At 43.8% G+C, this 14732-nt stretch overlaps 1 pseudogene; it reads left to right on the plus strand.

Annotated features, from left to right (window-relative positions):
• The first annotated feature begins 3118 nt into the window (after positions 1 to 3118).
• LOC124593916 lies at positions 3119 to 12884 on the plus strand (annotated as a pseudogene).
• The last annotated feature ends 1848 nt before the right edge of the window (positions 12885 to 14732 follow it).

Consider the following 14732-nt stretch of genomic DNA (forward strand, 5'->3'; position numbering starts at 1 on the left):
GTCCGTAATGCCCACAGGCACCTTCCCTTCGCGATGTATAGAAGCTGTCTGCCAAGTGTGTCTCTTAAGTGTGATTATGATGAGGTCCCATACTCCGAGGAGCGTAGGGGACCATGCGGAAAACCTAAAATGCTCTACTAGGCAAGGTCCTAGCGGAGGTGGTTTGCCATTGCCTTCCTCCGTCCGTAATGGGGATGAATGATGATGATCAAGACGATACAACAACACCCAGTCATCTGGAGTCAGGGAAAATCCCTGACCCGCCGGGAATCGAACCCGGGACCCCAGGCGCCGTAAGCGAGAACGCTACCACAAGACAACGAACTGCGGACCTCTTAAGTGTAAGTGACTGTAATTAGTGTGTGTGTGTGTGTGTGTGTATTGTAGTGTCATATTCGTGTTGCAGATGATGCTCTCATCATGCCATTACTTCATGACTTGACTGCAGAGAGGTTTGGAATTTAATCCAGGACATTGGCGCAAAGTCTACTGATCAGGGAGTTCACGTCACCATCCCTCCGGTTCTCTCTGTCGTAAAGGCGTAGGGAACACTGTGATGACTGGGAAGAACAAAATGAACATTTGCGGGCGAACAGACGTCGCCGTCGTAACATCTTTATTGTAATACCTGTGTGATGGGACGTTTCCGTTTACTGAACTACACTGTTCAGTCCATAAATGTGACCTCCTGTCAAAAGCCTGAATAACTATCTTTTGGAGTGCGGACGTCGCTAGGGTTCTCGGTTGAAGGATCCATGGCGCTAACAGCCCAATCGATGGTGGGATGGTGGTACCACAGACTCTCGATTGCGTTTAAATCTGGGGGGTGGGGGGTGCACGGGTTGGGGGCGGGGGGGGGGAGTTGGGGTCAGGGGAGTATAGTAAACTCATCCCGGTGCTCTTCGAATCATGCATGAACACTGCGAACTGTGTGACACGTTGAATTGTTCTGCTGATAAATGCCATCGTGTCGACGAAAAGTAAACTCCATGTAGGGGTGCACATAGTCCCCAAGCATAGATGTATTCTTCAATTGATCCACTGTACCTTTCAGAATGACTACATATTCTCCAGTCGATACCACTCCCTTCTCCAGCGTGGACCTTTCCGACGATTGTTGCAGGGTGTCTGCTTTCCGAGGAACCACGCCGTACACGCCGACGGCCATCTATCCGATGCAGCGTAAAGTGTGGTTCACCTGAAAAGGCCACCTGTCGTCACTTATTGAGCATGCAGTTGAGGTACTGGCGATCAGATTTCAGCCTTCGTTGCCAATGAACAGCCGTCAGCATGGGTGCGTAAACCAGGCGCCTGCTGCGGAGGCCATACGCAGCTACACTACTGGAGACACTATTGGTAGCATCGTTGATTCACCAGGTCGGTCGGCTGCTCAATAGTTGCGCGTCTGTTCGACCGCACATATCGCCGCAGCTCTATTTCACCCCCGTCATCTACAGTTGTGCACCACAGTTCCCTCGGGCACCAGTTTTGCATAGTGCCATTTTGTCATACACGGTATACTTTAACCATAGCGGCACGTGGACAGTTTACAAACTTAGCCGTTCCAGAAATGCTTCCACCCTTTTCCCGGAAGCCAAGGATCATGCTTTTTTGGACGGGAGATAAATCGCTCCGTTTCTGCTTACGACAACAACTGGTACACAAATTGCAGTGGGAGACTAAGGTTTGACTACAGTAAGCGGTTTGAAATGCATGTAGGTACCTTTGTTACGCTGAGATGGTGTGAGTCACAGAGCGGAGACTTCTTCGAACTGAAGACGTCGGCAATGTAACAGCATGCTAAACATCCAGTTTCTGAACGGACTGAGAGGGCTGACTGTTCTCTAGAAGATGGGAATACAGCAGATACATTATCATCATCATCAGTTATCTGCTATATTAGCAGGTCCTTTGCCTCTCCATTTTCTGCGATCCATTGCTTCCTTCTTATGGCTGCTATATGTTGTACCGTCCATCATGCATCCAGTGTCTGGAATCTCTTCCTTCCTCGCTTCCTTTTCCCTTCTACATAACCTTCTAAAACTGCTTTTTATCACTCCGTCATTCTTTCTTAATATATGCCCAATCCAATTTCTTTTTCTTCTCTTTATTACATCTAGTAACTGTCTTTTCTCTTCCACTCTTCTCAGTACCTCTTCATTTTTTATTCTGTCCATCCAACTTATTCTTTCCTTCCTCCGCCATGTCCCGATCTCAAAAGCCTCCAACCTTTCTCTGTCTTTCTTCCTCATAGTCCTTGTTTCAGCGCCATATAGAAGATACATTATAGTCCGATTAAAATTACTTGGTAGTTCACACTTGATGCGTTGTAGCGGGTTTCCTCCAATCAGAGCGTTCAACGTCACTCCCAAACCTTTAGTAGTCGCCAAACTGCCACAAAAATTGGTCAATTCACTTCCAGTTCCTTGTCTGGCTTTCTTTCTTAATGTGTTTGGATCCCGAATCCTGGACCTGGCCCTTTGATTTCACATTTCATCACAGACGGTAATCACACAAAAACAAACACACATACATACACACACACACACACACACACACACACACACACACACACACACACACACACAAAACAATGATAGCGAAATACACACGATTCATACGCAGCACTAACCAAACACTACTGGATCCTTCCGCACAAAGCGCGATTTATTGTCATTTATATATTTATTAAAATCACAGAGATCGGCTAAGCTTAGATGAGCTTCGCTCGAGATTACGTGAAGCCGAATTTTTGAAGGCTGTCAATTAATCGTTGCCACTGGGACAGCAGAATCATAAATGCAACAGCAATTTTCAGAGTAGTGGCATAGCATAATGGTTAGTGTATAAATCTAACATGCAGTTCAGAGACTGTGGTTTAGACAATGTTAGTCATTGAATATATTTTCAGAGATTTGAAACTAACATTTTGCAGTGAATTACACGTAGTTTGTCGCTTTTTTTACCACCTATCGCGCCCGTTTCTCTAGTCATTACAGTTTCAGTCTTATGGTTCATGTGAAGTGAGATATCTAGCCTATTATTGTACAAGAACAGCCAACATCATATGTTTCGTGCTATGGGGGAGTGAGTTTAAGAGGTGTCATTCTGGTTGAAAATGGGGCTGTTCGGGAAGGCACCATAAAAAAATCGAAAGAAATTGGTTAATGAGTAGTCCCACAAAATAAGGACCGGCAAATAAGAGCAATACAGAGGGAAGAAGAGGAAGTGAAAAAATCGCTGAAAGAAGCAGCAAAGATAAGTGTCTGCACGATTTTAGCGAAAGAAAGCGGTGAACAAAATACATACTATGATGGCTCATCCCAATTCTGTACAGATGAAAATTAAGAATCAATCAGCCACACTTAGTTGTTGGTTCACAGCAGAAGTGAACAGAATTCATACAGGCTAAAAGTCATTAGCGCAAGTGCCAGAAGCAACAACAATAATGAGGGAGCTGTTGGAAGAGACAGTGGAAGGGGACGAAGGGAGGAAGAGCTTGAAGAAGAAGCCCAGGAAAGGTCGACAAGGTTTTGTGGGAGCTGACAGCAGGCACACTGGACAAGCCCCCAGCCGCCGTAACGGACTCCCTTCCTCCAGCAGCGTCCGTCGTCGCCGCAGCCCAGGCAGATGCTGGTCTGTCACTGGAAGTCGAGGATGAACTCGAGGACATGCAGAGTAGGCTGCGGTGTCTCCGAAGGTACTGTGAAGCTGCACTATTTGCATTTCTGAGAGATAATTCTAGCAATTCTCTTTTACTGAAGTATCTGAAGATAATTACCACGAAGTTTAAAATGGTTCAAATGGCTCTGAGCACTATGGGACTTAATTTCAGAGGTCATCAGTCCCCTAGAACTTAGAACTACTTAAACCGAACTAACCTAAGGACATCACACACATCCATACCCGAGGCAGGATTCGAACCTGCGACTGTAGGGGGCGCGCGGTTCCAGACTGTAGCGCCTAGAACCGCTCGACCCCACGAAGTATTAGTTTATGTAATTTGCTGTAATTAACAAGTAGGCCAAGAGTACTATTCTCCTAACGTGCAAACAAATTTTTGATGTTATGATGGTATATAATGCTTTCGTATTTCCTTTTTTTTGTCTACGGTGTTTTTGAACAAAATAGACAGAAAAAAAGGAACAAATTTGATTTGCTTGGCATGTAATGCAGTCTGACAATTCATAAAAGATCGATTGCGACAACTGTCAAAAAAAAAAAAAAAAAAAAAAAAAAAAAAAAAAAAAAAAAAAAAGTAGTTTGAATCTGCTCCAGCGCAGCAAAATTTTTTATTTTTCTAAGTCTGATCAAAAGACTTTGATCACCATGTTTATTCAGCTAACTGATTTAAATGTAATTTTTTTATTTGTAATATTTTGCCGTATCATTTTCATCATCGTATTGATTTTTTTATTTGCTATTATTCCTCTTTCTATCATTCTTTTTTCGTTTGGAATCTGCTTGTGTCCCCTATAATCTGCAGCCAAGTGCCATCCATGCCTGCTCATCGATTGGTCCGCCCCCAGTAGCGGAGTTGTCAGCTCGATAGGCTGACAATCCTAAGGGTCCGGGTTCGATTCCCGGCGGGGTCGGAGATTTTCTCCGCTCAGGGAGTGGGTGTTGTGTTGTCCTAATCATCATCATTTCATCCCCATCGACGGGCAAGTCGCCGAAGTGGCGTCAAATCGAAAGACTTGCACCAGGCGAGCGGTCTACCCGATGGGAGGCCCTCGTCACTCGCCGTTTATTTTTATCGATTGGTAAAGCGTGATCCCGTGTCGCCAGTGTGAGGATAGTTTCAGGCAACCAGTGGCAGCGAGAAATTACAGTTTGCTTTCACCGCAAAAACTGAAATTTTGCTGCGGAGGATGGTTATGCAAACAAACTTATTATTATTTTTTTTATGAGGCTTGCTCGTAGAGTTTACCCTAAACGCCGTGAACAAAGCGATCGTGATTTTAGCTCTGCCGCAGATAGTTGATTGCTGTTTTCTCGGATACATTGTACACCACGAAGTTATGGTTAAGTTAGGACATGACTTAAAATTCAGGGCTGCAAGGTGCTTCGTCTACCGCAGTTCAGTCATTGGTCACTTAAAATCGGCTGTCGACAGAACATGTCCAATTTCCTTCATACCACGCGGCCTCCACTTCCAACATTTCTACGCGTTACACATCAACACCAATTATGAAGTGACCCGCCGTGTTTGTGTGTCGTCTGTTACCGAGCGGTAGCCGGCAGCGGATGTGGCAACACTGTATCGGCAAGTGATAGACGTCAACTTCAAGTAATTTTAACCGGAGCGTATGAATTTTCGCAGGGTGGTGAGATTCTGTCGCCACAGGCGCTAAACGGGTCATTCCTGTTAGGTGCGGCATCAATTCCCACAGAGCTCGCTTGAGAAAACTATGTGTAAGATGTCTGTATGAGGAGAAGTGGCTGCAGTATCAGCATCTGTAATATTTGCCTCAGGGAGTTTTGTTCCTGAGCGCGTGGTAGGAGACTGCCTCTCTGGGCTACTAGAGTTAATGACGGTACGAGTAGATAATGTTACTAACTTGCTTGCTTCCTTCTGGTTGGTCACGACTTCTTGTAATCGGCTCCTACCGTTGGCATTGATAGTATGGGGATGCCGTTTCCTCCATCTCGGAGTATGCTGAATGAGGTAGTGCATTTGCATTATCTTCCAGTGCCTAGCTATGAGTGCCGGCCGGTGTGGCCGAGCGGTTCTAGGCGCTACAATCTGGAACCGCGCGACCGCTACGGTCGCAGGTTCGAATCCTGCCTCGGGCATGGATGTGTGTGACGCCCTTAGGTTAGTTAGGTTTAAGTAGTTCTAAGTTCTAGGGGACTGATGACCTCAGATGTTAAGTCCTATAGTGCTCAGAGCCTAGCTATGAGTGACTTACTTATTTTTCATTTCGCGAGAAATTCAGTCTAGGGTTAATATAATATTGTCTGGGCAGTTATTTTCCGATCACCTTACATGTTCTCAGAGAATTATTACCTCTCTCTTCATCTTTTCAAATGCACTTAATGGAGAAACTATATCTTGTTGAAACTCTGTAATTTACAACGACAGTTTTATGTGTTCCTGCTTGTGCAAGTCATTGTTAGTCCAACAGTGTTTAATAGGATCATGTTTATACCTTCAAATAATGTCTTTTTAACCCTACCTGCTTTCTCATTTAAAATACAGGAACTAAGCTGAAACAGGATTTTGTTTTACCTAATCTTCTTCTTGTTGTTGCTTCACAATCCTGCGTAGGTCTTTGCCTTCTTAACAATTTCCTTCTATTCTGCCCTCTTGTTTACTTTCCTTCTCCATTCTCTGATTCATAGGGCTCAAATGTTTCTTTCCGCGTCATCCAGCCATTGCTTACGTGGTTTTCCTTTTAATTTTCTCCCTGTTGGTCTTCACTGGAAGATCTTCTTTGTAGTTCTTGTATCCTCCAGCCTTAGAAGATTCCCTAGCCAGGCTATTTACTTAATTCTTGACCCTCATATTTTTCTCTTCTCGATGGAAAATTTGCTGTGTACAACCATTCTTACACACATTGTACAGTGGCGAGATTAATTCTGAAATCTATGTGCAAGCATTGCACTTATCGCGTATTACTAAATACGGATTTATTTTACAGCGCTTTACATGTGCAACGTGATTAAATCTCAAGTCGACTTGCAGCGAAGTTACACGTTACAGGTATTGTGGCAGAGTGGAACAGATTTTCACTTTGTGTCGCAGGTAAGGATTAATATAGAGCTCATGCTGTCAGCCACACTCACAGGTACTCTACATAACAAACAAATGCCAAAAACTTAACGTGTTGGAACCACTGGAAGTTGGCAAACTTTTGGCCCACAATGCTTCTTCAGTATTAAATGACCAGCTCAGTACTTCCCCTATTACGATATGCACTTAGTCCTCACAGTTTTCCAAAGCTTCTTACACTGTCTTTTCTATTGCTCCATTCTCCTGATTTTTGTTTTGTTTTATTGTATTTGCCTTTATACTCCAGTTGTTAAAATTGTCAATTCTTTTCTTTTTGTTTTCACTCTGGTTCTATTTCTTTCCATACGTACCTTTCAAACTATTCTTTAGTACTATCGTGCAGTAACAACTTCTTTTTATTCGGATTGTTTTCTTGAATTGTTGTAGAGGTACTGTTTCTCGAGCCTAATCCTAGTGTTTTCCCTGGTTTGCTTAGATCTTGACTTTTTAATGGCATTACCTTTGCGTTGTCAAAGATGACATTTAAGCTGCTGTAGTGCCTCAGTCTAGAAGAGTAACATCTTTTCCAGTGTTGCTTACAGATGTTGTAACTTCTTTGACGAGGACAGTTAGCTAAAGCCTGATGCTGGCTTTGTAAGCCGCAAACTGGATAATTAAATAAATTAATCCTGTACAATATCTACAATATTATGCTTTTCATTTATAATTACACTCTCTATCAATGATCTTGCTGCAAATTTGGGTTTGCCTTTCTTCAACCTATCTTTTAATGTAAGTCATGATATCAGAATTGCTTTGCGTGTTCCTTTATTTATCCTGAACTCAAATTTTTTTCCTATGTCAGATTCTACCAGTCATCCAGTCTTTCCGTACATAATCGTGTTAGTATTTTGCAATCACAACTTATTAAAATGATTGTTCGGCAATTTTTTTGGGGGGCATCAATTTTCTGACTGGTCTGACGCGGCCCGCCAGTAATTCCTCTTCTGTGCCAACCTCTTCATCTCAGAGGAGCACTAGCAAACTACGTCCTCAATTATTTTCTGGGTGTACTCCAATCTTTGTCTTCCTCTATAGGTTTGCCCCCTACAGCTCCCTCTAGTACCATGGAAGTCATTCCCTGATGTCTAAAAAGATCTCCTATGATCCTGTTACTTCTCCTTGTCAGAGTTTTCCACACATCCTTTCCTCTCCGATTCTGCGTAGAACCTCCTCATTACTTACCTTATCGGCCAACCTAATTTTCATCATTCGTCTGTAGCACCTCATCTCAAATGCTTCGGTTCTCTTCTGTTCCGGTTTCCCCACAGTCCACGTTTCACTACCAAACAATTCTGTTCTCCAGGCCTACATCCTCAGGAATTTCCTCGTCTAAGTAAGGCCTATGTTTGATACTAGCAGACTTCTCTTGGCCAGGAATGCCCTTTTTGCCAGTGCAAGTCTGCTTTTGATGCCGTTCTTGCTCCGTCTGTCATTGGTAATTTTGCTGCCTAGGTAGCAGAATTCCTTAACTTCATCTATAACGTGACCATCAATCCTAATGTTAAGGTTCTCGCTGTTCTCATTTTGGCTACTTCTCATTACTTTCGTCTTTTCTCGATTTACTGTCAATGCATATCTTGTTATATTAGATTGTTCATTCCATTCAGCACTACGTGATCAAAAGTATCCGTACACCCCCAAAAACATACGTTTTTCATATTAGGTGCATTGTGCTGCCACCTACTGTCAGGTACTCCAAATCAGCGACCTCAGTAGTCATTCGACATCGTGAGAGACCAGGATGGGGCGCTCCGTGGAACTCACGGACTTCGAACAAGGTCAGGTGATTTGGTGTCACTTGTATCGTACGTCTGTACGCGAGATTTCCACACTCTTAAACATCCCTAGGTCCACTGTTTCCGGTGTAATAGTGAAGCGGAAACGTGAAGGGACACGTATAGTACAAAAGCGTATTGGCCGACAGCTAAAGAGGCTCGTAATGTGTAATAGGCAGACATCTATGCAGACAATCACACAGGAATTCCAAACTGCGTGAGGATCACTGCAAGTACTATGACAGCTAGGCGGGAGGCAAGAAAACGTAAATTTCATGGTGAGCGGCTGCTCATAAGCCACACATCATCTCAGTATATGCCAGACGACGCCTCGCTTGGTGTAAGGAGCGTAAACATACACACTGAACGATTGAAGAGTGGAAAAACGTTGTGTGGAGTGACGAATCACGGTACACAATGTCCCGATTCGATGGCAGGGTGTGGATATGGCGAATGCCCGGTGACCGTCATCTGCCAGCGCGTGTAGTGCCAACAGTAAAATTCGAAGGCGGTGGTGTTATGGTATGGTCGTGTTTCTCATGGAGGCGGCTTGCACCCCTTGTTGTTTTGCGTGACATTATCACAGCACAGACCTACAATGATGTTTTAAGCACCTTCTTGCTTCCCACTGTTGAAGAGCAATTCGGGGATGGCGATTGCATCTTTCAACGTGATCGAGCAACTGTGCATAATGCACGGCCTGTGGCGGAGTTGATATACGACAATAACATCCCTGTAATCGACTGGCCCGCACAGAGTCCTGACCTAAATGGCTCTGGCTCTGAGCACTATGGGACTTAACATCTGAGGTCATCAGTCCCCTAGACTTAGAACTACTTAAACCTAACTAACCTATGGACATCACACACATCCATGCCCGAGGCAGGATTCGAACCTGCGACCGTAGCAGCAGCGCGGTTCCGGACTGAAACGCCTAGAACCGTGTCGGCCACAATGGCCGGCCCTGACCTAAATCCTATAGAACACCTTTGCTATATTTGGAACGCCGACTTCGCGCCAGGCCTCACCAACCGACGTCGATACCTCTCCTCAGTGCAGCACTCCATGAAGAATGGGCTGCCATTCCCCCAAGAAACCTTCCAGCACCTGACTGTACGTATGCTTGCGACAGTGGAAGCTGTCATAAAGACTAAGGGTGGGCAAACACCATATTGAATTCCAGCATTACCGATGGAGGGCGCCACGCTAGTAAGTCATTTTCACCCAGGTGTCCGGATACTTTTGATCACATAGTGTAATTCTTCACTTTCGTTCATGTTAGCAATGTCATCAGTGGAACATATAATTGACATCGTTTCACCTCGAATTTTAATTCCACTCGTGAACCTTTCTCTTATATCCATCATTGCTTCTTCTATATTCAGATTGAAGAGTAGGGCCGAAAGACTATGTCCCTATCTTACACCATTTGTAATCCGAGGGCTTCGTTCTTTGTCATCCACCCTTATTATTCCCTCTTGGCTCTTGTACGTAATGTATATTACCCGTCTCTCCCTATAGCTTACCCCTATTTTTCTCAGAATTTCAACGCTTTGCACCATTTTATATTGTCTAACGCTTTATTCCAGGTCAACAAATCCTATGAACGTCTCTTGATTTTTGCTTCCATTCTCTAAATGGTTCAAATGGCTCTGAGCACTATGGGACTTAACATCTATGGTCATCAGTCCCCTAGAACTTAGAACTCCTTAAACCTAACTAACTTAAGGACATCACACAACACCCAGTCATCACGAGGCAGAGAAAATCCCTGACCCCACCGGGAACCCGGGCGCGGGAAGCGAGAACGCTACCGCATGACCACGAGCTGCTGACCTTCCATTCTCTACCACAACGTCAGAATTGCCTCTCTGGTGCCTTTACCTTTCCTAAAGCCAAACTGATCGTTATCTAGCACATACTCAATTTTCTTTTCCATTCTTCTGTATATTATTCTTGTCAGCAACTTGGATGCATGAGCTGTTAAGCCGATCGTGCGATAGTTTTCGCACCTGTCAGCTCTTGCAGTCTTCGGAATTGTGTGGATGATTTATTTCCGAAAGTCAGATGGTGTGTAACCAGACGCATGCATTACATATATGTAATACATGTAACGTAAATAGTATTTTCTTGCCACTTCCCCCAATGTTTTTAGATGTTGTGATGCGATGTTATCTATCCCTTCTGTCTCCTTTGATCTCAAGTCCTCCAAAGCTCTTTTAAATTAGCATTCTAATACAGGATCTCCCATCTCTTCCATATAGACTTCTAGATCTTCCCCCTCATAGTGGCTTTCAACTCACTCTTTCCACCTATTCGCTCTATCCTCTGCATTTAACAGTGAAATTCCCGTTGAACTCTTAATGTTACCACCCTTGCTTTTAATTCCATCGAAGGGTGTTCTGACTTTCCTGTATGTTGGGTCAGTCCTTCTAACAATAATTTCTTTTCCGATTTCTTTACATTTTTTTCACACAACCCATTCGTCTTAGCTCCCCTGCACGTCCTATTTGTTTCAATACTGAGCGACTTGTATTTCTGTATTCTTGAAATCCCTGAACATTTTCGTACTTCCTTCTTTCATCGATGAATTGAAGTATTTCTTCTATTACCCATGGTTTCTTCACAGTTACCGTCTTTGTACTTACGGTTTTCTTTCCAACTTCTGTGACTGCTCTGTTTAGAGATGTCCATTCCCTTTCAACTGTACTGCCTACTGAGCTATTCCTTATTTCTGTAGCTATAGATTTAGAGAACTTCAAGCGCTTCTCGTCATTCCTTAGTACTTCCATATCCCACTTCTTTGCATATTGATTCTTATTGACTAATCCCTTAAACTTCAGCCTACTCTTCGTCATTACTACATCGTGATCTGAATCTATATCTGCTCCTGTGTACACCTTACAATCCGGTATTTGATTTCGGGACCTCTGTCTAACCATGATGCAATCTGACTGAAATCTTCCCTTATCCCCCGGCCTTTTCCAAATATACCTCATCCATCCTCTTATGATTCGGCTCTATTACCAGCTGAAATTTTTTACTGAACTCAATTAGTTTTTCTCCACTCCCATTCCTTGTCCCAAGCCCATATTCTCCTGTAATCTTTCCTTCCACTCCTTCCCCTACAACTGCATTCCAGTCCCCCATGACTTCTAAATTTTCATCACCCTTTACATACTGTATTACCCTTTCAGTATCCCCATATACTTTCTCTATCTCTTCATCTTCAGCTTGCGACGTGCGCATATAAACCTGAGCTATCGCTGTCGGTGTTGGTTTGCTGTCGATTCTGATAAGAACAACCCTATCACTGAACTGTTCACAGTAACACTCTCTCTGCCGTATATTCCTATTCATAACGAATCCTTCTCACATTATACCATTTTCTGCTGCTGTTGATATTACCCTATACTCATCTGACCAGAAATCCTCGTCTTCTTTCCAGTTCACTTTACTGACCCCTACCATATTTAGGTTGAGCCTTTGCATTTCCATTTTCAAATTTTCTAGCTTCCCTACCACGTTCAGGTTTCTGACATTTCACTCCCCGACTCGTAGAACGTTATCTTTCCGTTGATTATTTAATATTTTTCTCATGGTCACCTCCTCCTTGGCACTCCTCTCCCGGACATCCGAATGGGGGACAATACCTCGAAAAATTCTGATCCTAAAAACAGGAGTGTTTGCATAACGATAACAATGTACGATGTGCTGCACGTAATTTCACTAGATATATCACTATTTTGTTTTGCACAGTAACGTTGAAAGTCAACTGAAAAGTGATGATCATGGATATGGATCATAATGGAATGTGTTGTTAATGTCCTTATACCATCACAGGATAATAACTGGAAAAATATATTGGTAAATTACAGAAACTTTATTGTCAGAGTGATGAATGAAACATATTGATAGGCTAGAGAATATTGTACAACTATAACAAGCTGTTTATATGTGTTATGACATTTCTGAGATGCATCTATTTCATAATAAATAAAATGTCTCCACAGTTTAATCACTAATAAATACAAAAACCTGTTTTAAAACCTTTATTCAAATCATTTAAATACCGCTTACGACGTACAATACTATTTGCTAATGTTTATGATTTGTGACAGTATTTCATCCTTCGCAATTCACCGCCAATAAGGTACCGAACCGACGAACAATATACTTGTGACAGGAACTGTCAGAATGGCTGGAAAGGCGATCGCGCGAGCCCAGTTCAACCCAGATCTCAGTCGAGCCCCTACCACTCCTCCTCCAACAACACGTGGTTACCTATCTCATGGAATGCAATTATGCGCTCCTTGATACTTTTCAGGTGAGCCAGTACACTCAGTAGGCCAGTCTGATCCATTTCGACGGAGTGCTTATTTGTGAGGCAGCGAGGAAAGGCTTGGATACAGTTCACTCACCATTTGTTGCTTGCTGCTCAGTGACAATGCCTATCGCGCGAAGCAGTTGTGTTTAACACATTACAGTCACACTGTACGATTGAGATGATACTAGCAGCAAAAACTGGTCACTATATTCAAGAGGAATCATACTACTGGTACACATACATTCCACAGTCGTAGGCTGCTGAAGAGTCTATCTAGACAGCATTGCCGCATCATGTGGTAGCTCATAATTATCGCATTACAAGTTATACACACACATTAAGTCACTCCAATTCTAAGACTGTTCCTTCCTGTCATTTGAGCACCGCTTCACACTGCAATTGTGACTCCTACACTCACCTCTAGACTTTCAGAATTTGCTGTATGCAGAAACTCTCGTAGTTGCAATGAAAATATTTGTTTTGGAATATATACGTCAATATTCGAGTAACATTTGAATTCGTACCTTGCTAAGTGCTCCTTGTTTCAGAGGATCATTACAGACACAGACAGGAGACTGGAACAAAAGTCATTCAAATCGTCCTTGTATCAGTCACACTTGTAGTCAACACAATGAGCCCTCCCCAAACGTAGCTCTTATCGACCATCTACGGGAGCGTGGACAGAAACTGCAGTTTTCGCCTGCTGGAATCTGCTGCAGTGCAGGGTCTAGCGCAGCGCCAGCTCTCCACCAGGTAGTCTCTCCAGACGACCCTCTCGCTCCAGGTCCATCCGGCACTGCTCCACCCTGTCCTCGCAGACTCCAGACCGCGCTCCAGACAGGAACTCTTCCCGGTACTCATTCATCAGGCCAAGGGGGATACCAGCGTCAGTCCTGAAACAGTTCAGCAACGGACTGCGTGAATGCTAACGCCCAAACCAATCTCTTCTCAGAAATTAAATCGTCGTCGTTCGGAAAAACTATTGAAACTACCCTGGTACGCAAAACTTGAGGACGAAATTAACTTTCGCATAATTTATCACCAACCAAGAAAATAGCTCGCTGAAACATAGATCACGCATAGAATTTCTACAGTACAGTACAGTGCAGTGCAGAAGGTAACAGAAAGAAATACGCTATGAGACGAACAGCAATGATATTTTTGTTGAAAGACAATAAATTAGACTGAAGTCACAGCGATTCATGATGGCCCCGGGTTACTACAAAAGGCGGTTGATTCAGATGGTTCAAATGGCTCAGAGCACCATGGGACTTAACATCTGAGGTCGTCAGTCCCCTAGAACTTAGAACTACTTTAACCTAACTAACCTAAGGACATCACACATATCCATACCCGAGGCAGGATTCGAACCTGCGACCGTATCAGTCGCGCGGATCCAGACTGTAGCGCCCAGAACCACTCGGCCACTGCAGCCGGCTACAAAAGGCGGGAAACAGTTCTTAATACGGCATGTGATTATCACAGACGGCATGCATAGTCTGCAACGTGTTCCCAGGCTGGCCACAACTTTGGGTGTTTCATTTCTCCACCAGCGCGGTTAACAAGAACTGGATGCTCGCTGGTTCACGTAGAAGTGGTACAATACGTCTTTCCAACGCATCCCACACGTCCTGAATGGGATTTACATCAGGGGAACGGACAGGCCAATCCACTCGTCGAATACAGTCTCGTTCCAAGAGCTATTCCACTTGCGCAGTTCGATGCGGCTGAACATTGTCATCCATAAAAATGAAGTCAGGGCCAAATGCACCCCTGAAAAGCTGTACGTGTGGAAGGAACACAGAATCACAACAATGTTGACCGGTGAGTGTACCGCGTTCAAAGATATGGA

This window comes from Schistocerca americana, chromosome 2 (genome assembly GCF_021461395.2).
Source record: "Schistocerca americana isolate TAMUIC-IGC-003095 chromosome 2, iqSchAmer2.1, whole genome shotgun sequence".
Lineage (NCBI taxonomy): Eukaryota > Metazoa > Arthropoda > Insecta > Orthoptera > Acrididae > Schistocerca > Schistocerca americana.